We start from the raw sequence: 23,490 nt of genomic DNA, 5'->3' as shown, positions 1-23,490 counted from the left end.
CCGTCTCAAACCTTTCCACCTGTATTTTTGCTCAGTAGAATTCCATTTTAAGAGCTCCATCACTGCATAAATTATGGTTTGTGCAATTTTATCATTGATAATAAACATGAAGTAGTTCTATTTAATCCAAGGTGGTTTTTTTTCTTTCCTGTACACAAACTGAGTGCACATTCTAGGGTATTAATTTTATGTGGGATGTTTTAATTTTACATATGATTGCAAAGTGGGAAGTCATTCAAAATTTTAATTAAAATACTAATATTTAATTACAAGTATCAGAGGAATTGGCAAAGCTTTCACAATGCTTTCACAAACAACCTCGCAGTGTCTTTTTTTTCTTTTAGGGGAACCCGTTCATGCCAAAAGTGACTGCAGTCATTTTTTTTTAAAGATTCAGCAGTGAAGTAAGTTAAGTCTGCTATTTTACATAAGTGCAGTCTCTTTGCAAACACCTGGAAATTAAGTGACTCGTCATCACAACTTAGACCAACATCCCAGTCATCTTATTCCGAGCACGTCCTTCACACATCAGGTTGTATTTTCAAGGAGGTCCTGCTTGTGCTGCACCTACACTGGGCCTCGGGAGATTTCACCACCGGCAGACTGCACACAATACCTCACTGAGGCACAGCGCGGCGGTGAGAGCTGCGCAATGCGATGACTTTCATTTGCATTGACATACGACTGCAGCTTTGTTTGCCAGCCCTGCTCTGTGAATTGCGATAAGCGCACATAGCTAAAAACAGCAGGATTAGATGTGCCTCTCTTCCACACGGATACAAGGCTCCTCACCTGTTTCTGCGTTTTCTTGTTATGCATCTTTGTCTCAGAAACATTAGGCCCGTGTTCTTTGTGTTACACAGAATAGAAGGCAGAGGACAGCCATTTTGCGTGTGAAATATTTCATCAACTGCACAGAAGCTTGTAGCACCATGTGTAATACCATTTGTCCTTGAGAGGCACTCTGTTGCACATCTGGTATTTTTCAAGAGCTCGTAAGCTTGAGTCATTTTTTTCATATAAGCCTAAAACCCACAAGCTGGGATGTTTCACCCCTGACTGTGCATGTCATTGAAAAGAATTATAGCTCTGTGATAACATCATCAAGTTCGCCATGAGTTTTGTTTCTATGCAGAGTGTTGCACACCAGAATTGGAGCCTACCCTGTCAAAGGGAATTTTTAAGCATTAGGTAAGTGGTGTGATTGGCGTGTAATCACCACAGGGGTGTGTAATCTTTTTATTTTTAAAAAAAACTTTTTACAGCCACATTGGGAGTCTTGCTGCAGGGCAGGTGAAAGGAGACTTGTCCAATTCATGCTCAGAAAATCTTACAAAGAATTTTATTTACCTGCATTTAATCTCAAAATATAACAAAAAATAAACCACAGATGCTCAGAGAGACTCCACAATGCTAATACTGCAAATAAATTATATTATCGTAATACACTGAAATGCATTAGTATGTGTCATAATCACAAAGATCAAACAACAAAGTGATGTATGTAATGACTTTTATAAAGTAAGGCATGAATGGTCATAGAACTTTTCTATTATTATTTTTTTTCAATTAATGACCCCAACTGATTACTGTAGTGACATATTTCCCCATTTCCAGTGTGTTTGAAAGAGTTTGCTGGATTCTGTAAAAGTTTATTGGAATGGGTCTATCTGACGTCACATCAAAATATGATTTCTCATCTTGAGAACTGTGGACTTTATTCTTATGCCATATCAGGTTATGGATATTTAAGTTTTTTAAAAAAGTAATGTGATTTGAATTTGCATAAAAGTATTACTGCTCTTTCTATCACAGTCACATTTCGGAGTAATTCCATTCTCTTCATTCTGACTTCATTAAATCTGTTTCAGTGAAATCTTCAAGAAACAAGTGACAGTGAAAATATTTGCAATCATAACATGCGGTTATTAACACGCGTGCTCTCTCGCCATTTGCCTTTTCCACTCAGATACTACATTTTATATTTTTCTTCCAGCTATTTGCATTATTCACATTTGTATCACCAGCAATTTGTTTTTTGAATTTTCTTTTTTTTTTGGTTGTCCTTTTCCAGGAAATTGAGTGAGCAAATATATCTGCATTTACTTATTATTGATTATTGAAAAAAAATATTTAAATTTGACTGTTGAGGTTGTATGTTTTGCTGTCTGTTTAGTCTCAGTTCTAAATGTAAAGAAAATGATGTTGGCAGCTGAACAGCGGTGCTTTAATTGGCCACTTTATCGTCCACCTAACAACACTACAGGGGACTCAATAATTGAAATTAAAGAGGAACTGGGGGTTCAGACAGCACAGGATATTTATGAAGCTCTTTTCTGGGGTTCTCTCAAGAATCTGCTTAGTGCCGTCATACATAAAAATGCAATAAGCTTTGAAAAATTTTTTAATAGATATCCAACACAAAACATCTGTTAAAAAGCGAAATCTAGATAATTTCATTGTATGTGTCTTGCCATAAGTGTCTTGCTGTGTTGAACTTCTCTTCTCATAGTGAGCAAGACTGAAGCCTATTTTTTCATGACATTTAATACATTTTGTTACTGCTAATAATCCTTGATATTCCAACTTTCCATGAGTTTTCTACACCTAATCATTCCTAGCGGGACTGGTTAGGCGCTGTACATTCCAGCACATTGGAATAGAAACAAGATATTTCTGTATCATCACGTATGGACAAAAATCCACACTGACAGTTACAGAATGTGAATGCCACCGTGTGCAATATCACTTTAACGTCAAATGATATTCCAACACTGTCTGACCTTACAGCAATTGCATTTCTTTGAAGTTAAACAGTAGGGAATTTTAGATTTACCATAGAACCGTTCAGATTATTAAAAATACAGGTCCCTCAGTAGAAACTCAATGCAGCAAAAGTGAGTACAACTTTCATTACTGGAAATTATGTCCACCTTTACTTTTGATAGCAGACAGAAGTCTACGGAGGACAGCAGATTTTCTGAAGACATGTTCTGACGTGGGTGGTGTAGTAGATCTGAGGTTAGCACTGTCGCCTCACATCTCGAAGATGCTTGGTTAGCATCCCGGCCTGGGCACTGATCTTCCTGTGTGCAGTTTGCATGTTCTCCCTGTGCATGTGTGGGTTTTCTCGAGGTACTCTAGCTTCTCCCACAGTCCAAAGTACTGAGTTTCATTGGTAATTCTAAATTGTTTGTAGGTGAATGTGAGTGTGCTTGTTTGTCTTTATGTGTAGCCCTGTGATAGACTGGCAACCTGTCCAGGGTGTCCCCAAAGTGTGCCTAACCAAAGTCAGCTGGAATCCAAATGAGGATTAAGCAGTGTGTAGACAATGGATGGATGTTCTGCCATTCTTCTTTTCTTCTTCTTAGCTGCTCTTTGCATGATTGCGCTGCACTACTTTTGTCTTTAAAATTCCCCAAAAGTGGAATTCAATTTTTCTTCTTCTTTAGAAACCAATATTTTGATATATCCACGGGCCTGGTACCATTGAGAAATGTCATTTTCTTCGACATCTTTTGCACTCACATGGTCCCATATCATCACAGTCCCAGCTCCGTGCTTCACTGTGGGGACTATTCCTGTCCAGCTCATGTCAAACATGCCAGACATCAAATCAAGCACATTTATCTTGACCATCATCGGACCAAAGAATATGTTCCCAGTATTCACGGGGCTTGTTTTCATGTTATTCAGTGAAGTTTTATCTCACAATTTTGCACCAAGGCACAGCCAAGGTATTTTTTTTTTGCTGGACATCGTTCATTAAGGCTGATGTGCAGCAATCCTCCACATTGTCTGAGCTGTCACTCTGGTTCCCTCTGATAACTCCTGTGTCAAGTGTGAAACACATGCTGGACTGTTTTAAGAGCTAAACTGTTTAAGAAAGTGCACTGTCCATGTCATTATTTTAAGTGGACAGTCTGTCTGATTAGTGGTACTGTGACTCATTCTATGGCCCCTGGTTGCTGCTGCAGCTGTGCTTTGACTGATTTGTAGTTGGTCATTGATCATCCTGCATTTGTTGCCATCATTGTGAAGTCTTATAATCAGACTTTTTTGTTCCTCCGACAATTCTTTTCCATGTGGAACCATTCATTTATGTATTTTTTTATTTATTTTTTTTTAAATGGGAGAGCTCATATTCATGAACATACGGCTAATTTTCATCTCAAGCTCCATTAGCATTAGCAACTAAAGCTGGTGGAACAAAGCAAACCATCATGCAGTGATGCTGCTAGACACAGCGCAGGAGTCCAGAACTGAGAAAATTGTGATAATTTCTTAACTGTCTTCATGCAATCAGGCTGACTGGAAATCACAGTTGTTTTGTTTCAATAATGACAAAAGTTTCTAAGCTTTGTGTCAGAAATCACACATGTATGCAGTTTTGTTGCTCTGAATTTCTGCTTTAAGACCTGTATTTTCAATTAAGGAAAAAGAAGCACTCTACTTGTCAATTTAGAAATTAATGTCATGATCAAGAAGTGACTGAATTTTGGATCATTTGATATCCAATTGATAGTGAATAAGGGTGTACTCATTTCTGTACTCTAAATGCTACCAGCAATACACCTGACTAAGTATATTTATAATTCAGAATAACTTCGTATGAAGACTTTAATTTGTTTTCTTTTTCTTTTTGTTTATTTGTTTTGGGTCTTCCACCAAGGTGGAAGGTCTTAATAACTACCATTTAAATAGTATTATTAGAATTTAATCAGTCAAAGAGAGTAAAACAAATACAAAATGCCAATTTTCCTTCTTGTTCCTTTAGACCAAGTTGCTGTAAAAGGTGTATTATCATATGAGAATATTAGCATCTTAAAACATCAACACCAGTAAGGACTGATATCGATCAGTCACTATAAATGTCAGAAAAATTGCGTGGACACAGACTTAAGAATATTTTACATGTTTACAATGTGCAACTTCATATATTATTATTAAATTTAAATGTAGAAAATACCAAAGATTAGAAAACACTGAGGGTAATTATTCATACAGATGGAAGAATAAGGGGACAAATTAAAAAGATTGTATTCAACATTAAAAAAAAGTAACTGTGCAAAAAAATTCATGTAAAATGCATCTTAAAAGAGCATTTCCTATTTTCCTATTTCAGTGTCAGACGCAAACTGTCAAAAATGAATACTGTTTAAGAAGGTTATCCCTCACATTGTGAGTTCACTGGCACCACAGATTTTTCCTCGTCTGACCCACAGACAACTTACCCAGGAATTAGTCTGATTCTTAGACCCCGTGATCATTTACAACCCTATCTTCTTCCTAAATCTGGACCTGATATAGCACCTAACCTTTGTTCTAGACCTGCACCATTTAAAGCCTGTGGATTAACCTATTATACACAATGCAAGAACACAAAAATACAGAATGGCACGTTCAGTAACATTCAATTTAAATACAGAGTGCAAATTTCAACTTAATATAAGACAACATTCAGGGCAGTAAATGAAGCCCAATGTGTGATCACATACACTTTAGGATAACCACTGTTTGCTGTCTGGATGCTGACAGTCCACACATTTCTCAAAAGCAGTGGCAGCATTTTTCTGGCTTGGAAGAAATGCAGTGCATGGTAAATTGTCTGGGTTGTGCTCACAAATAAATAAACACATCACAACCTTTTCCTCCAGTATGGTGTTGAGGCCAATTCAATTATAGTCGGGCTTATCCAGTGGAGCTGAATGTAGCTCTTACCCCCGTGTCTTGAGGTGAAGTCTATGGAGAGTTGATCTCATTTTGGTAGGTACCCTCAGGAGAACAGGTACTGAAAAGCCAATCCCACACTGTTTTTTAAATGGGAGCCCAACAACTTTTGAGAACACACTTTTTTTTTTCCCTCTCACAGCTCTGTAGTTTATTGGAGCTTTCATTTTTTTCCAGAAAATTATGTGGCCTCCGGTAAAAGGGTTTCTGAAGATACGAAACAAAACAGCAGAAATGTGGTTGTATTGAGTAGTTTCATTGTGGTGTTGTATCTATTTTGAAAATGTCGATGAACTCAGAATCAAGTAAATGGAGAGATCCGTAAGAAAAACTCCGAAGGGCCCTGAATCCAATAGAAGTAAGACTTTTCCAAACATACAAACATGATACTGTACTAAATTAGTCCAAGCAAATTTGCCACATTCATCATCATGTGCAATGGAAAGCCTGTTCATATTTTCCTCAGAGGGCTCAGACTGGGAGATGATGAGAGAAAAATTTAAAATCTCTGGCATTGCTTTTAGTCTCCATGGATTCGCAGAAGGATTGTATGAAAGCGCAAGGTCAAGAATATCATACCAGCATATCCTGCCATGTTCTATCAAAAGCACAAAATTCTATTATTCAACGGACTGTTTTGAGGAGGTTGGATCATCTGTAATTCTTGACCACAGAATTTTTATATTCTGTGTTCTGACAAGTAGTTTCTTTACAGACACTTCTTTGAAACCTTATTATTATTCTGCTTGGGGTTTTGGTCCGTGAACTTGCAATTTACACAAACGAACCTTTCACGTTGCACGCACTTACCATTTTATTTGATTTTCAAATAAAAAAAATTAAAAAATGACTCGGGCATGGATTCACTTGTAACTTCGGATCTGTCATTTTTTTCAAAAATGACATTAACTCAAGGCCAGAATACTTATTTGTAAGATAAATGTATATTTCTATTTGTGGCTTCTAAGCATTTTTAAAAACGCATAACTTCCAACATTTCTCTTCTGTAAGTGCTTCTGCTGACCATAATTGTCTAGAATTGAATACAGATGACGGAGTAATTATGCTACTTTTGAATGAAAAGTCATTTGGAAGGTTTCCAAAATACTGAATCATGCGAGGAGCCAATATGAGTGACATAATGACAGTGTTTAAGTTCTCGCATTTTTACAGGCCCGTGGTTCTTAATGTGGGTGTCGGATGGGGTTGCAGGAGGAGTGCTAAAGTGAGTTATTTGTAATAAAATCACACCGAGAACACTACAGTTCACTTGGGGTTTTCATTTTCACCACTAATCTAGTTGTTTTGCACACTTGCACATTGTTTTTATGCAAATTTTTGCAAATTGTGTTTGAAAAACTCTAGGAAGTGGTGCATAATGGGTGAGTTGAACTATGGAAATTAATCCTTAAAATTAGAGCTCTCAAATCAGCAGCAGGAGGAGGAGGACAGTGCAGTGGATGATGCCACAACAGTGTGTAGCTTTTCAAACACATTTTTAAACTACTACTGTTCGCAGCACTTTGGATATTGAGAATTTGCAGTACTTTTAAGATATGACTGCACAATTCTGACTAATAAAAGAGATTTTTTTTTACAGCCTAACAATTCTACTGAATATTAAAACTTTTATCTCAGTGTCACAAAGCCGCTTGGATCACCCACAGAATCTTCTAATTGCAATGTCACGAAAAAATCTCAATAGCATTATGCGGCAACGCTGCACAATGGTGAATTGCCCGGTGTTACATAAAACTCTTCTGTTTGCAGGAGATAACGCACATAGTGTCTGTGGATGTTTGCCTTAGCGCTAAACCTATTACATCATCAGGTATTGCACCAACTAAAATGTTATTTTTCATTCTGTTGATAAGCAAACACTCGGCGATAGTGCAAATTCAGAGGCATAATAGTGGCTGCTTTTATATAAAACTTGGACATGATATACTGAAGTTGTTGTTAAAGCTGTAATGCAAATTTAAATAATGTTGACATATGTATTGGCGCCATTCTTTTGATTCTCACATTAAGCTGGGTCAGAGGGTGCCGACACTACAACCTGACAATGCACACAGACGCACACAAACGCTGTCTTAATGCCTAACTGTCTCCACTAATCTCCTCTCGTTGCAGCTGAATAATGCAACACTCCACCTTTGCGACTTAGACGGAGTGGTCACACAACTTGTAAGAGGTTTGCTTGTCAGATCCGAACAGCGCTTGTTTTACACATTACAACAAACAACTAGCGCCGCTGATACTCTGAGGAGGACAGTCTTGTTTACAATGAAACCTATAACTGTGCTTTACCCTTTAACTCTGACAGCAACAGTAATAGTGTCAAAGTAAAAGTAAAATGCATTTTTGCTATTGTCAAAGTTTGCATGCTCTCCCAGCCATCGAACTGTTTGAAATGTTTCCTTGCCTTTCAGCCATTCGTGCTCGGATAGCCTCCAGTCACCCCATGACCCTGTCTTGGAATAAACAGTTTAAGTGGCTATAAAACAGCAGGATGGATGTACGTCTGATTCTAGGACACCGCGTCTTGTATTATTTTAACTGCAGTGTTTGAAAGCAGTGTAAGAATCAGGTCTGGCAATCTAAAAGTCACCATTCTTCCCTGGGAATGGTTCATATTTTTACCATAATGTTCCTCTTTGTTACGTCCACCACCGTGTTGTATGTGTCAGTGACCTCCAGCCTTTAATTATTTTCCAATCTATAAACGAATCTCTTATAGTTGATTGCAGTAATTGAGTATTGGCATCCGCCTGTGTGACCTAATTGATCACAGGGTAGCAAAATTTTAGCAAAAGCTTCAATAAACAATCACTGAACATAGCTTTTATTGGAAAGACGTGACCTCTTTGCTTGATTAATGGCTTGATTTTGATTTGAAGCCTCGGTGACGACAATCCTGATTACATTAGTGTGTCCTCTACATCATCATTTTCCTCATTTGTTTTAATTAAAGTGAGTGTGCTTACCTCGTGTCTTATTTCTGGGGAAAGCATTTTTACAGGGATGTTTAGCTTAAGTTGGATTTTTGCCACTCGCATTCAAGTTGTTTGTTGTAGGGGTTTTTTTGTGTGCGGTTTCAGTTATGATTTAGTGATTTACAACACCCATACAGTTCCCAGGATACAACTAGATTAACTGCCTACTGAGGTACATTTAAGTGTTTCAAGAAAACCTGTTTTGTTTTTTCTTGTATAGTTGAGGTTTTTAATTTAGCAAATACATTTCTGCAATAAAAATGTATAATCATTTTTGAATGAAATTGCGTGAGGTCACAACTTTGGGGTTGCAATTCCTGCCTGTCTGTGGAATCTGTGACAGTGTCTCCTTAACCTGCTGTAGAGATTGTTACACTTGAACCTGACACAGGTGCACAGAGGTGACTTTGACAGAGATATCTCAGAGGTTGGTGAGGAATTGAGGCTACAGAGAATGAGATGCCAGCTGCAGATTTACACGCCTCCACTGGCTCACTGCACATCATTAAAGCCAGAGGCTGCTCGCAGTGGCTTCATCTCTGTCCCAGCCCACACAGGCTACATCAGGACCCCACACACTGATTTATTTCAGCTGTCTCTCTGACCGGCTTTTCCCGCCAAGAGAGAGAGGGATGGGGGCTGACGCGATTTACGCATGTATATGAGATGAAATTCATTCTGGGAAGAGCACACGCTTCCTCTGACAGAAAAGAGTCTCCTTTTTTTCCCACCCACGTTTCCCTTCTCTCCACAACAGTGTCTCCTGCCACACACCCGACCACCTTCCCAGAGTAGGAATGCAGGAATGGATGTTCATGTGTACAATGTCTCTAAAAATACCCTCTTCACATCAGCATTAACTCCCTCTGTTCTCAGTTATTCCATGTGCTTCTTTTTTTTTTGCAGTTGTATTCAGGATTAATAGTATTCCCTCTATGCTAAGGGTATTATTTAGCAATAATGAGTAAACATGACAAATGTACTTGTACATTACTGTATGTAACAATAGTTTAATGAGAAAAAAATCATTCTCTACAGGCTTGACCACCCTTCTGAGGAGCAGCGCTCTGAATTTTGTATGAGCTCACTGGTTCAGTGGCCTACACCTTTTCTATGGTGAAAACTAATCAAACCTAAGTCTGCTAGTTGAGAATGTCAAAGCCATGATGCGGATAGATAAACCAGAAGTGGCCCACCAAGCAGATATTGAAATGATGTTGGAAGTTGCAGACCCTTGTATCTCAGCAACATCAACTTGTAGGAATATGATAAGCTGGAGAAATGTCGAGGTCTGAAGGAGGAAACGGTGAATAAGTGCTCTCAGTGGGAGCACTAAGGTCTGAAAATTCAAATCACAGTTCTATAAAACATCCGCTTTCCTCTGCATACTGTTGCTAATTGTAAAAAAAAAAAAAAAAGACAAAAATTGAAAATTTTACTATTTTTCCAATCCTGTGCAGACAATCTCTGCCAATTCTAGATCCTTAATCATCTTACCAGTTGAGCCATAAATCTTTACATTAAGATAAACCATCAGCCACATCCACATAGTCTACCATGGCTACAATCTTTACTTTAAAGTGAGAATTTAATTTCTTTCCATGTTTAGGCTTAAATCCCCTATGGTTTCCCCAGACATCAATACCTCTGTACGTATGCCTGGCTCTGTGAAAAGTACCTTATAGTGTGTTGGCTGGCAACTAAAGAGAAATTAAAACTTGGTTCATGCACACAAATTACTTGCTTACAAAGCAGGGGGCCTCATTTCAAAATGGATAATGACTTTGAAGGGATACAGCTTTAACCTCAAATGCAGCACTATGGCACCCATAAGGCCTCTTTCAAGTGCCACGGTCCAGCAGAAGGTTGCTGGTAACAAAAAAGGGAGGAAAAAAATAAATCATTTCGCAAATTAATTACCCCTTTCTTTAATACATGCTTCCCTTAGGTAAAAATTTGCAGATCGATGCTTTGTTGAGCCAAATACCATAAATGAAAAAGGCTCTCTGACCATCTGTTAATTGAATGAGAAACAACTTTCTCACACTTAATTCACACTCAAACTCTTTTACTGTGACCCATGAAATTCTTTGCGACAAGGCTTAGGAACTTGATTGAGTGTGGGCGCAGTTTGGAATTCTAAGTTTAGCTGCAAATATATTAAAAACAAGTGAGGATGAAAGAGCAATTTTTATCACAGACATGTTGCCAATATATGGCCATTTCTGCCCCGCCAAGATGGAGACAAACTAATCTATAAATTTGTTTCACATAAAGTGGACAACTGCATTGTTTTTTGTTTTTTTAGGGTGCCTTAAAAAAGTTAAATAAAACTTTGCTGCCACACCAGTCTACATTCACAAACTCATATTATGGGCTCTACTTCTGGTCTGTGGACTAAAAGCAATTTCCAACAATGAAAATGATTACATTTCAGGCTTGAGCCTAAAAGGGTGAGAACTGGCATATAGGTGTTGAGGTTTGGGTAAACCTCCCTGGAGTGAATGCTGGTCAACACAGCTTATTTCTGTTAATGGAAAAAAAACGTGTGTGTTTGTATATGTAAGCAGATGAAGGAAAAAGAGCATCAATTTAATGGCTCTACTTACAATACTACTGATACAGCCTACAACTGTTACACTCAGTTCTGAACGCCCATCTTGTGGATTTAAAACCCCAACCTTATACTGTCCGGTTCAAGAGGACAAGAACTGCCTTTCCTAAATACTTAGCACTATAAAGCTGGTAAATCTTTTCCTGCTGTGTCTCAAATAGAGCTTCATATCATTCTCCACTTACACTGAGTAATGCCAAATATTTCACAATCTAATTGGACTAATTGTTCCTCAGTAATTGCTGTAACTGAAATTCAACTCATTGTGCTCATTTAGTGTCGGGGATGAAATGGCAGTAAAATGAACAGCCAGGCAGTGGCCAGCTGGCACTGCTTTTATATTTTCCTTGAGACAGTTTACAGAGAATAGTCAGGAAACTCAATATTAAAGCTGCTTTCTTTCATTCTGCATCGGGCAAATAGATTTTTCAGATATTTCTGTGGGGTTGTAGAGTTGAGTACGGCACTCAGATTCAGATTCTGGCCTCTTCCTCAAGCAAAAACATGAATTAAACAAGAAGCGCTTTTGAAACAATTTGATTGAGCACGGTTTTGTTTTCTTTTTCACACCCTGAGGCCATGGTTTACAGGCACTGTTTTGGTAACTTACCTTATAGTTTTGTCTTAAAGGTCTGTCCAGTGATTCTGAGTCGATTCACTTCTTGTCGAATTCTTTGAATATCCCTCCACGGTCTGCTAGCTGTCCGTTCTGAGGAGAAAAAAAAAGTTGTGCATGCAGTGCTGTTTTCTGTACTTTTGAAATACTGTTCTAGTGTGTCTTGTGCACAGTACATGTGTGAAAAAGAGGGGTAGGGATGATGGAGGAAACTAGAAAGTGTGCACAGGAGGAGTGGTAAATTTGATACATTCTATTTATCTAAACATGTCAACTAACTAAACATCAACAATCTTTCTGGAGAATCGCAGACCGCACCTTTAATTGGTGATTGGTGCACAGCTTCACTGAACATGTAACATATGATGACAGATCACACAGCAGATGTGTTGTGGGATGTGTATTTTTACCGACTACACCTGCAGTGAACGCACAGGAAAAAGCAGACAACGAGCAGAGGGACTTTTGTGTCTTCAGTTTTTCAACCCAGTACGGCACTGTGAAACTTTTTCACTGAGTTTGTGTATGCTGGCCTTTCAAGATCCCAAAGTTAAAGCCCTGTTTGAATATATACAAACACTTTATGACCCATTTCTATGTAAAAGGACCGTTTGCACCTCATGTGGAAAACAGAAGACTGGTCCATTTTCATGTTTGCAGAGCAGATCTCTGCCGCACACATGCACAACTTGTGTGCTATTCTGCCTGATGGAGCCAGTTTCATTGGTAATAGTGGAAATGTAGAGTTGCAGCAGGCGCTCCACTAATGGTCTACATAAGTTGAGTGTTAGTTTTCATTTAATTAGCCCAACTAAGTATTCATGGTGTCAAACTGTCAGAGGTAATCAGGATCTACTCATGAACAGAGTGTTGTCCATGTCTGTTTTTTAGTAATAGAAATCCTTTTTAATGCCATTGCAAATTTTTGCAACAAAATTAATCAGTAATTTCTCAGTGAATTATGAACAACTGCAAATTCATGAGGTCGTAATAGACAGTTAATCTTTGTGTTTGACAGAGTTCAGTTCTCCTATGGCTCTGCTTTTCTGTCTCGTTGTGCATGATTTGACACACCTGAAGCCTCTACCTAAGGGTCGTGGGTAACTTATCATTCCTTCCTGTCTTGTACTTATTTTCCAGTTATAATGAAAATGCTAACTTAATTATCAGGTGGCTGCCTATTCGATCTTTGCTTTGTCTCTTAGTAACTCCTCATATGGAGTACTGTAATGGAACCAAACTGTTGCTAAATTCTCTGAATCCAGTTCAAGTCAAGACTTCTGTATTTAAATAGTACATTCAAAGCAACATAAGTTGACCCAGAATGCCTTCCATTTGAGATGAGAACAAATTGAAATAATGAAAAAAGGCAGACTTTACCAGCTAAAGATCAGCATGTTAACGTTTTCCTTCAAAGCATATTGATTTCCTCCATTGCCATTTGGCTCCAAGTGTTACTGTGTTACTACATCTTTACTCATTTGTCTTGTTTGTGCCTTGTTTGTATGATATTTGGAGGAAAATGGTTTGGTTTTGTAATCTTTCAGATGCTACACGGTAACCGTTTTGGACCAGTGGACATTCCGGGTCAACAGAGCTTGTTTTGCCTTAATCTCTACTTAAAAGTTTTCTGTTGTGAGTTTTATTACCTCTGTGCAGCTGTATTTTAATAAATGGCTATTTATGAGACGAAAACCTGCATGAGTAGACATGCAATGATGCACACGCACACTTGTATAAACGAAAGAACCATAGCTTTTATTTGTTTGCAAGAAAAAAATCCACTGCGCCCCTTTAACTGGCCTCACATACACTCATCTGCATTAAGCTTAACCTGATTCGCTTTTTATTGCCATAAAGCTAATGTCCTTAGTGTACTGTATTAAAGCAATTCCTTGTGGTTACTTAGAGGAAAAACTAGGTCTCATAAGAATATTTACTTTGTTGTGTGCTCCCCCCTCAGCATTTGTCTGTCTTTGGATAAGTGAAGTCAAGTAATTGGGTTAAAGTGTGACCAACTGTGAACTTCATTTGCATGCTATTATGTGTGAGTTTCATCAGCATAGGAAATGATGACGACGTATCAGGCTGTCAGGTCCAACAGATGCAGATTTTGTTTCCTGAACACACACTTGGACACTTCCTATCTTGTACTTGTTCAGCGAGTGTAACCACAATGCTGCTGTTTCGATATTAATTACTCTCAGAGTCCTGATACAGCTGACAAATGACTTTTTCCCCTTACTGCTAGTGACATTCTGTATTCACGGTGGGTAATGCTACTCTCAGGGAAGTGTCCCATGCAGTCTCCTCTCTCTACCCAGCCACTTTTTCCTCATCCCTCAATTTCACTTTATCAGCTCAAAGTACAAATTGGGGCTTAGTGGCTTGATGGTAAATTGAAATTCATTGAAGCATTTACATGACATTTAGCAATGGTTGCATAATGCAGGAATAATAAAACATGTGTCAGACTGAACGGATTCGGTCCCTGCCTTGCGCTCTCATCATTAAGCCTACGCATTCACTAGTAAGAGAATATTTCTACATGCAGAGTGTTTGTGTTGCGTGCGTGTGTGTGTGTCTGTGTGTGTGTGCTCTGTAGTGCATGAACACATTACGTGTGGGTGGACTTGGGAAAATGTCCATGCTACTGTGATGCAATGCATGCTCATACATGAAGATCTTAATATAGGTAAGGTTGACCTTTAAGAAAGTTCAGAGATGCACAGAGCTGGATTCTCAATGATAACTATCACCGCAAGTTCATTTGTATTCTGCTGGGCCTGTAAAGACCAGGCCACCTCAATAATGATGGCAAATTGGCAACTGGAGCTCAAGTGGGGAAAAAATAAATAAACAGATAAATAAATAAAAATTGGCTGGTCTCAAAGGCCCGGAACGTCAATAGTCTCAACTGCATGTCTTTAAACATTCGTATTACTGCCAATTTCCAGCCAGACCAGCAGCAAATTTATCAGTGCCTTGATCGCATCAAGGCCTAATGTGACCGCATCATGCCTCATCTATTAGATTTCAATTGTATGAAACCAATCTTTGTAGGAGTATTTTATTGTTACATGTCACTTATTTTAATGAGATAAAGACAAATGTGTGCTGATGAATAACTTCTTTATCTGTATGGTATATTTAGATGTCAGCTAGTCACAGAGGGAAAATCCCACAATTGTCAACTAAAATTGAAATATTCAGCTCTTGTATCAGCTGTCATTTTAATGTGATGTTTGGGTGAGTGTTGAATTACATCTTGTTTATTTATTGAAATGTTTACTGAACTACATCGATGCTAGCCTTAAAATACAGACTGATTATATATTTTAGATGTATTTAAATATAACTTAACACTTATGAGACTTTAAAGCTTTGAACAGGGAACAGAACTAGCTTTGAAATCACTCTTTTCTTTTCTACTAATTGCAGCTGATGTAATTTAGTGATAGTGCAGTTTAACAGAGGTAACTAAGTGATCTTTCTTCAAGAAGGAGAAATGTCATTTCATTTTGTCACTCTTTCGGAGCTCAAAAGTACTTAAAAACCTTCCCTTTTTTTAAGCTGATGTGGATTTTTCCCAAGATGCAGCATACATATATATATATATATATATATATATATATATATATATACACACACACACATTTTTTTTATGAAACTGCCCAAATCTTGTGCTAAGCAGCCTTTACCTGCATGTCACAAATTAAAGTCATTCCTTATTTAAAGTGTGAAATTTTAAAAGATTTGCATGCAAATCATTGCAGACAGTTAAACAGACATCTAAGGCATTGATTGCCACATTTTTTAGGAGCAGTTTTTTATGCATCATTCATGAGAGTAATTTCACCTCCCCTTCAAATGGCCTTCAGAGAATACTGAGAATTGAGTATTTGCACCTCATGAATTGTGAATTTCTCTGTTGCGGTGGTTAACCTACAGAGCACAACAGAACAGTATTTTGTACCATTTCAGGAGTAAGCCTTGTGCAAGCAACACACACACACACACACACATACACACACACACATTCATTAAAGGACAAAAGGACGCATGAAAAACGTGCAAAAAAAATGCAAAGCAATATTCACAAAATGTGTGTGAAGCCTTTCATAGCCGTTTGTGCCACAATTTACAAAAAGTTGCGTTGCATCAGGGTGAGGGTAAAAAAAAACAGAGAGAGGATTTGTGGTGAAAAACAGAGAGATTAAATATTACATTTCAAGAGAGCAATCCAAAGCCAATATAAAGGCCTCTTCAAGTAGCACAGCTGCACAGCAAGCAGGTGTTTGTGCTCTTATCAGGCTGGAGTCATGCCGTATCAACCGCAGCCTTTGAAATATGAGATAACATTGCGTGATAAAGAACATTTGATGTTGAAATCGTCTGATAGATGCACACTGAGTGAAGCAAAGGAAGAGCCTTCAAATTTGCATGTCGCATCCTGGAGATTAGATTTAAGGCCTTCAACCATCTGTGATAATTCTGTGCTGAAGATGCTGAAGATTGTTATCCGTGGAATCGGATGCTGCCAGTAGATTGCTTTATGAATTATTTGTATTGGTATACTTCAATTATAAATTACAGTATGTCTGCTTGACAAGACTCCAGTTGCAGATTTTTTATTTTTTCTCCCAAATTGTATAGTTTTTAACAGCAAAAATAACAAAATATAATGACTTTTAATAGTGTAAACTAATGATACTACCTAGAGATTACTAGGATTGCAATGTTGTTTTATATGTATATATATATGTGTGTGTGTGTATATATATATATATATATATATATATATATATATATATATATTTCAACAATATCATATTTGATACAGTAAAATACTGAATTATACAAAACACATGCATATATATTCATGCCAGAATTGGTCTGAATTTGCTGACATGGTTCTATCTGGTAGATAACACATGAATTTCCACTTTGTTGGTGACGTGCACATTTTGAGCATCTTAGGAAACAGGAAGGCAGATAGCGAGCTGCTGATGTGAACAGAGGAGGGTTCTGTCACTCCGTTTAGCTCAGTTCTGCAGCTGTCATTCCACATCTGTGAATCTCCTTTATTCAGTGTGCCTCCTCCATTCTGTCTCTCTTACTGTGTGCATGCTGACTCAAAGTTCATTAAGTACATTAAACGCTCAAATGTCAAGGTTACATGAAAGATGGCAAAATCTGAGAGCTCAAAAAATCAGAGGAAGAGCGATGGTTTCATCTAGTACAGTCACAAAAATTTACTTTTCATCATTGAATTGCACTTTTTTTGCAGATTCATTTTCTCTTTGTTTCTGTGTCTACCAGTCTGTGCATATGGCAGTGTGGGTTTTGAATATAGTGCTTGAATTCCACGTCCATTTCCGTATGTAGCAGAGGCACCAAACTCTCCAAATACACTTGCATATGCATGCATGAGAGGATCCAGGTGTTTGGTGTGTGCGCCTGTGTGTGCATGTGTATGAGTGTACGCTCTGTTCGCTGCAGCTGACTCACTGCTGTATGCTCCTCTACACTGAGGCACTCGGACAGACCCCTTCAGCATTAATTACTGCGGCCATTAATCAGACCAGCACAGATAGCTGTGTAATCCCTCTATAATGCAGTTTTCTGGAGGGGGCCACCAGTGTTAATTGGATTTGATTGGATCCTGGTATGATGCTGCACACAGAACATCTTAAGGTAATAATTAGAAGATAGATCAATTAGTCCTTTGTGACATTGATCCTAAAGTGTAGGCTGCACTGCAGTTCCAAGGGCTCTTTAAATCGGGAGCATAATTTTGCCCTGAAGTCCACAGAAGGATTGACTAAGATGCTATTATAATAAAATGCAATATATTAATGACGTGTTGTCTTGGCATTAGCTTAATAAAGTGGAAATAAATAGCTGAAGGGGAATATGTAATTAGAGGTACATAGAGGATGTAATGGTATGTAGTGATGTGGAGATGACCCTAATGACTAGACAGGCTCTTATAGTGTACTAATAGAAAAGTAATAGCACATTGTTAGCATTGTAGGACATTTGTTGCAGAATTATTAGTCACTGTCTTTCCTCAATGTCCTATCCTTCTCTTTTTACAGACCTGAATTTAGGGCAGACGTGAGAAGCATTCCACCCACAGATAGTATGTTACCAGTGTCTGTGTTATTTGAGTCAACCCAACCCAGAAATATTCAGCTTCCTGCACTGATGTTGCTCTCTGCACACTGAGCAATATATGCACATGATTTGAGGTAGGAAAAATGAACATGATTGTGTGAAACATTTAATTTATGCATTAATAAATGCCACAGATCTAAGATTTGGCACTGTAAATTAATCTCCCCTCTTATTATTTTTTCTACTTCTGTCATCTGCACCAGTTTTTGATTTAGGCATCAATCATGCATCACTCTGTAGTCATTTCCAAAAAAAGGTATTATAAATACAGCCACTATGAATGCAAACGGAAATGTAATAACCATTTTCAAGCTCAGATGTTCAAATTACAAAACAGCTGGTTCACTAAATTTGGGAGCCTTTCAGACTCTTTTGAGTTCTGTGACCAGGTTTTATCCTTTATCTTTGAGCAAACATCAAAAAAAGAAGACAAACGCTCACCGAATCATCTACATTTAGAAAAATAAGTTCATCTTTGAACCCTTACTGAGCTGGTAGCTATGTTTTTTCAGTAAGTCACATCTGAGAGAGCCACTCCTTGTGCCATGTTTTTTTTTTGTATGTTGGGTTTTGGCAATTCTCGGGGCAGTCTCAACTGGGTTTGGTCGCTCCACTGGTTCTCTTGGCTGTCAAGTGAGAGTTCATATTCTCACTGCACATCTCTCTCAGCCTTCAGGCAGGAAAACCAAACCAAATAAATGGCTGACTTTTATTTGAAGAAGTCCCTGTCTCAACACATTTTACAGGTTTTTTTTCGTTCTTTTTTAAAAAAAATACTTTTTACCTGGTGTTAACATCCTTTCAGTCAGTTGCACTTAGCGGATGACACAGTGTGGAGATTTCTTGCAAGAAGAAAAAGGCAAAAGACCAGAAAAAGGACTGACAATCTATGGTTACAGAGAGACCAAAATAGCATGGTTCTGTATTGTATGTATGTATAGTCAAGTTCAACAAGCCTTTGCTTATTTATTTATTTTTTTTAGGATTTTTTTAAGCTAAGTTGTGATGAGCAAATGATTAGACATGTTTCACTGTAGGTTCAATGCACTACTAAGTCATTTTGTTTCGTTAAAGGTTGGTATGTCTTTGCTCATCCTATCCATTTGGCCTTATTTCCCCTCTTGCAAAGTGGTTTTAGAGACTGCTACTCATCCTGCGAGAGTACGCTAAACAGCCTTCTTTTGACAGTACTTTTGTCGATTGGAGTCCTGCGTTCTTAATTTAGCAAATTCTGTATCTGCGATGAAGTCCCTTTCTGTCTCGGTGAACCAAGCTTGATGCATCGATCTTCCTAAGGTGTGGACACATTTGGTCTACCTGATTTGCCTGACTTTGGTTACAAGTGATCCAGTTTCCACGAAGCATTTTACAACGCCTTGTGCTACCCCCTTAGAAACCCCCAGTCTAGCCATGATTTGATACCCAGGAAGGTCCTTATTGTTTAGAATAACAATTGGACTTTTGTCACTTTCACTTAGTTATGATGATATGCTTCCTAATACCACACTGCTACTTAGTCAGCAATACTCTGCTGGAAATTTGAAGCATATTTATAACAGGTGAGCAATGTCTGCAAACTGATCTACTTGAACAGGCCTCTGATGAACACATTAATCTATGAGAGTGTCGCCTGAATGTGCATCAATGGAACAAAACAACACAAGTAAACCCGACTTTCAATGTAAAAAAAATAAGTTAATATGACCATTTTATCAAGTCCTATTTTTTTTTTTTTGTTTTTTTTGTTTTTAACTTTCCAAACACTCAGATTTTTTCCAGTTTTCTTGGATGTGGTCTCAGAGTTTTGCACCCCGTGTATATGTGTGTTTCCACAGTAAGCATGGATGATACCACTCCTGCACAAATCCATGGAGAGATGTTCTGACATTCTTCACAGATGATTTTCTTTTTCCCACTGCTCATCCCCGGAGGGGTTTTCTTGTTCCACCTTCCACTTTAAAACACTTCAAAGGTGTTCCACTGGATTCAAGTCACTTGGTCAGGTCAGAGGTTTTTCTTCTTGGTGTTACATTGTGTTTGGAATCATTGTCACGTTGGAAAACCCATCTCCTGCCAAGCTTCTGAAAACTAGGAGTATTGTGTTTTTAATTCAGCGCTTGGGAATAAGAATATACATTCACACTGCCATCCATAACTGACAAATGCCATCTTCCATATAGCTTTTGCACTTGTAGATAGCACTGCACTCCTTCCTCCATTTCTTAGGCAGTCACTGTGGTAAATTTGGCCACGACAAATATGCTGGATCCCATCTCATCCAAGTGTTTGTATTGTTGGTTTCATCTGACTAAAAAATGTGTTGCCAATACTCGTCAGGCAAATTTTCATGATTTTTGTGGAGTTCTTCTTCGGCAAAATTGATCATTGAGCAATGGTTTTCTTGTTGAATGCTGTCCATTGAGGTTGATTTTATGCTATGTCACTGTGGGAACAGTCACTGAAGCACAAGTTTTTACAGATCCACCTACGTACTTTTCTGATTTTTCAGTGAAAAGCTAATTGTCAATACCATGTCTAATCTACTTTGTTTACAGTGGCCACGGGTGTACTCACTTTTGTGGCATTTAGATTCTTTTTTGTACCCTATGTTTTCAGTGTAGTCTATTTTACTTTTCTGTTTTCAATCATTAATAGAATAAAATACCCTATACATAAGATGCTACAGGTCTGAATCACGGTGGTGATACCACACAGTAGATTGACATGTGTTCATTGCTACACTTTGTGGGTCACTCCAAGATGCACCCCTTGAGTATTTGTGTTGCACTGCTACAACATTTTTCATTATTGTTTAATTGTGAGCTTCAGAAACACACACGTTAAGCTTTGAAAAGACTGATTTTTCTCTGTCAGTACATTTTACTGTGTGTGGGCGTGTGGAAAGAAGGGGGGATTCTATTTCATCAGGTGACATAACTCAAGCTTTTATAAAGCATAGACCAGATGGAGGCTAAAACACAAAATTTGAAAATTATTTTCACTAGACAACACATGACTAATAGTTACCTTCACCATGCTGCTGAAACTTGTATTGTTTTCTGAACTGAACAGCTGCTCTACTGAGCCAGTGTGCTGGTTGGGAAAAGGCCACATTTTGCTCTCATTAAACTGTCCCATTTCATTTACAGGTTCAGGTTACAGTGTTAGTCTTCATGACTGTGGGATGCTGCTGTTTATGTTTCACCGATAACATGTAGGTGATGTTTAACAAATGGACTGACAGCCAAATTAAAAGGCTGTTCTTGACCTCTCTTAATCTGTAACTTTCACTAAAGTATCTGCCCTCATAAACAGACAGAATTACTATCTAAAAAAATACAGCTTCCAGGACAGTGTGGAGTCCTAGCAGTTGCCCTTGAATTAATTTCACTTTGAATCCACTGGTATACTTTCTTCCAATCCCATCTTTGAAAATAAGAGCTGGAATGGGACTTCTAGTTGGAAAATATGCGGTCCGTTTTCCAGCGCCACTAAGTCCCCGAGAGCATCAATCAATGTGGAACGCTTTATCCAACAAACACAGCCTCATTAATGCGTGTATAACCTACAGTGAGCACACTGTGCACTGAAACAGCACCAGGCACAGAGAGCATTAACCTGTTATTTGTCTCCATCTTCCTCTATTGCTCATATCGATCAGCTTTGCCTGTTTTTCTTTTCACTCAGTCTATTGCAAAAATGTTTTAAACACATAAAACATGAGCTCGGCAATCACAAACACGTGCAGCGAAAACTGTGTTCTTTATAGGGTTGAGACAGTCTCACAGGCTTTTCTGTTGTCATATTGGATTAAACTTGTCCATTCTTTTCTGTTTAGAAAAATAGAATCATGAAAGTGACCAGTTCATCTGGAGGGAAACATGAATACTTGAACCAATTTCCATGGAAACAATGCTCGTGCTTCATGAAGCGGTGCTAACAAGAAAGTAGATTAGATAAAGTGTGTTCTGCATTGAACATACAGAAGGGCCAACCATGTGCTTTGAAGCTAAATGTAGACATGCAACATGACGGCAGTTTTAGAACACGAAGAAAAATGTAATTATAAAGATCACCATCTCATTATGTACTCAACGTGTTCGTAACAGCATGAAAGGAATTACCAGAAAATGTGGAAGTGCAGAGAACAATTTCTCGAGGAATTAAGGTACTGTATGTACAGAGCTTGTTGAGTCATATAAATGTCAACACATGTTGTGCAGACTCTTCTTTGAAGTGTGATATAATTTACAGTATAAAGCACTACATCTTGCACGTTGATGAAGATGGAGGTGCTTCAGATGGGCCTCAGTCTCACGGAGCTTGAGATTTTTTGCATTTGCGGGGCTAAAGCTTGTCTCAGCTATGCTTGGTTGTGCGCAGTTTCCCCAACAGACAGCCCGCACAGGTAAAGAAGTGTATTGCATGTGCGGAAAGACATGAATCTGCTGCTAGGCCACGCAGTCTCTGTGACCTTTTTCTACAAAGCGACAGGTGTCTGTGACAAGCAGCTTTGTTGGAAAACTTCTACCAGTCCTTTTCTCACTAATGTTGTGCAACAGTTTGATCTTCTTAGGCCCCCTCGAGTCATTTTCCTCACTGCTGTGCGTGTGTGGCACGACAGTCAAAACGCAGCTCATCTGAGGATTTTTTTGAAGTTGGCAGGATCCAGTCTCCTCAGAAGTCAGGTACACGGAACAAACAACGGCAGTGACATGGTCATTACCAGAGGTGCATCAGTCCTCCTCTGCAACATGTTTGGCAGTGAGCTCTGCAGGAGAGCAAGCTGGAAGTTCTTTACACCAAGTTTAGTCATTTTCTTGACAAACTGGCCATTTGCAAAATGAACTGGCTTGAAAAATCAAAAGCACCCATTCTATTAAAATCTGTATAGAATTAAACAAATCTTTCTTTGTTTATTTGTTTTGTTTTAATTTAATCATATAAACCGTGCATGTGCATTTTGAAGCCTCTCTCCATGGAGTGGTGTTACTTGCAAGGGCACAAAGTTGGGATTTTTTTTCTGAAGAAAATGGTGGCAAATATGAACCTGCTCACTCAGTATACTGGAGATAGTATTTTTTATATTGAAATTTTATTTTTAGTTTTGTATTAACATCTACCATATATGCAATATATTATGTGAGAACATAAAATACCATCTGAAATGCTGTAGGATGTTTTATATGTACAACCTACATTGCCAACTGAAATATATTAAAATGCGAATCCTATTACAGTTCCATCTGAAGGGTTGCTTATAAGGCCTCTGAATAAGAAGTTAAGTGGCGTTCTTCTGCCGGGTTTGATTGAAAGCAGGCATTGAGAGGAACTGAAAGCTTTCTGGACTCTTT

The 23,490-nt window shown here is 38.3% G+C and overlaps 1 protein-coding gene across 3 annotated transcripts in view; it reads left to right on the top strand.

The window, feature by feature from the left end:
* lrrc4ca (leucine rich repeat containing 4C, genome duplicate a) overlaps window positions 1-23,490 on the top strand; it is a 172,705-nt gene that overhangs the window by 36,916 nt on the left and 112,299 nt on the right. The window contains exon 2 of one of the 3 annotated variants that reach the window (XM_051951741.1): window positions 19,972-20,139. The exons of the other annotated variants lie outside the window; for them this stretch is intronic. The gene's annotated coding sequence lies outside the window, so the exon portion shown is untranslated. The remainder of the gene's footprint in view (window positions 1-19,971; window positions 20,140-23,490) is intronic. 3 annotated transcript variants of the gene reach the window in all.

Source organism: Acanthochromis polyacanthus, chromosome 8 (genome assembly GCF_021347895.1).
Source record: "Acanthochromis polyacanthus isolate Apoly-LR-REF ecotype Palm Island chromosome 8, KAUST_Apoly_ChrSc, whole genome shotgun sequence".
In the NCBI taxonomy this organism is placed as follows: domain Eukaryota; kingdom Metazoa; phylum Chordata; class Actinopteri; family Pomacentridae; genus Acanthochromis; species Acanthochromis polyacanthus.
This window is presented reverse-complemented; position numbering and strand designations above follow the sequence as displayed.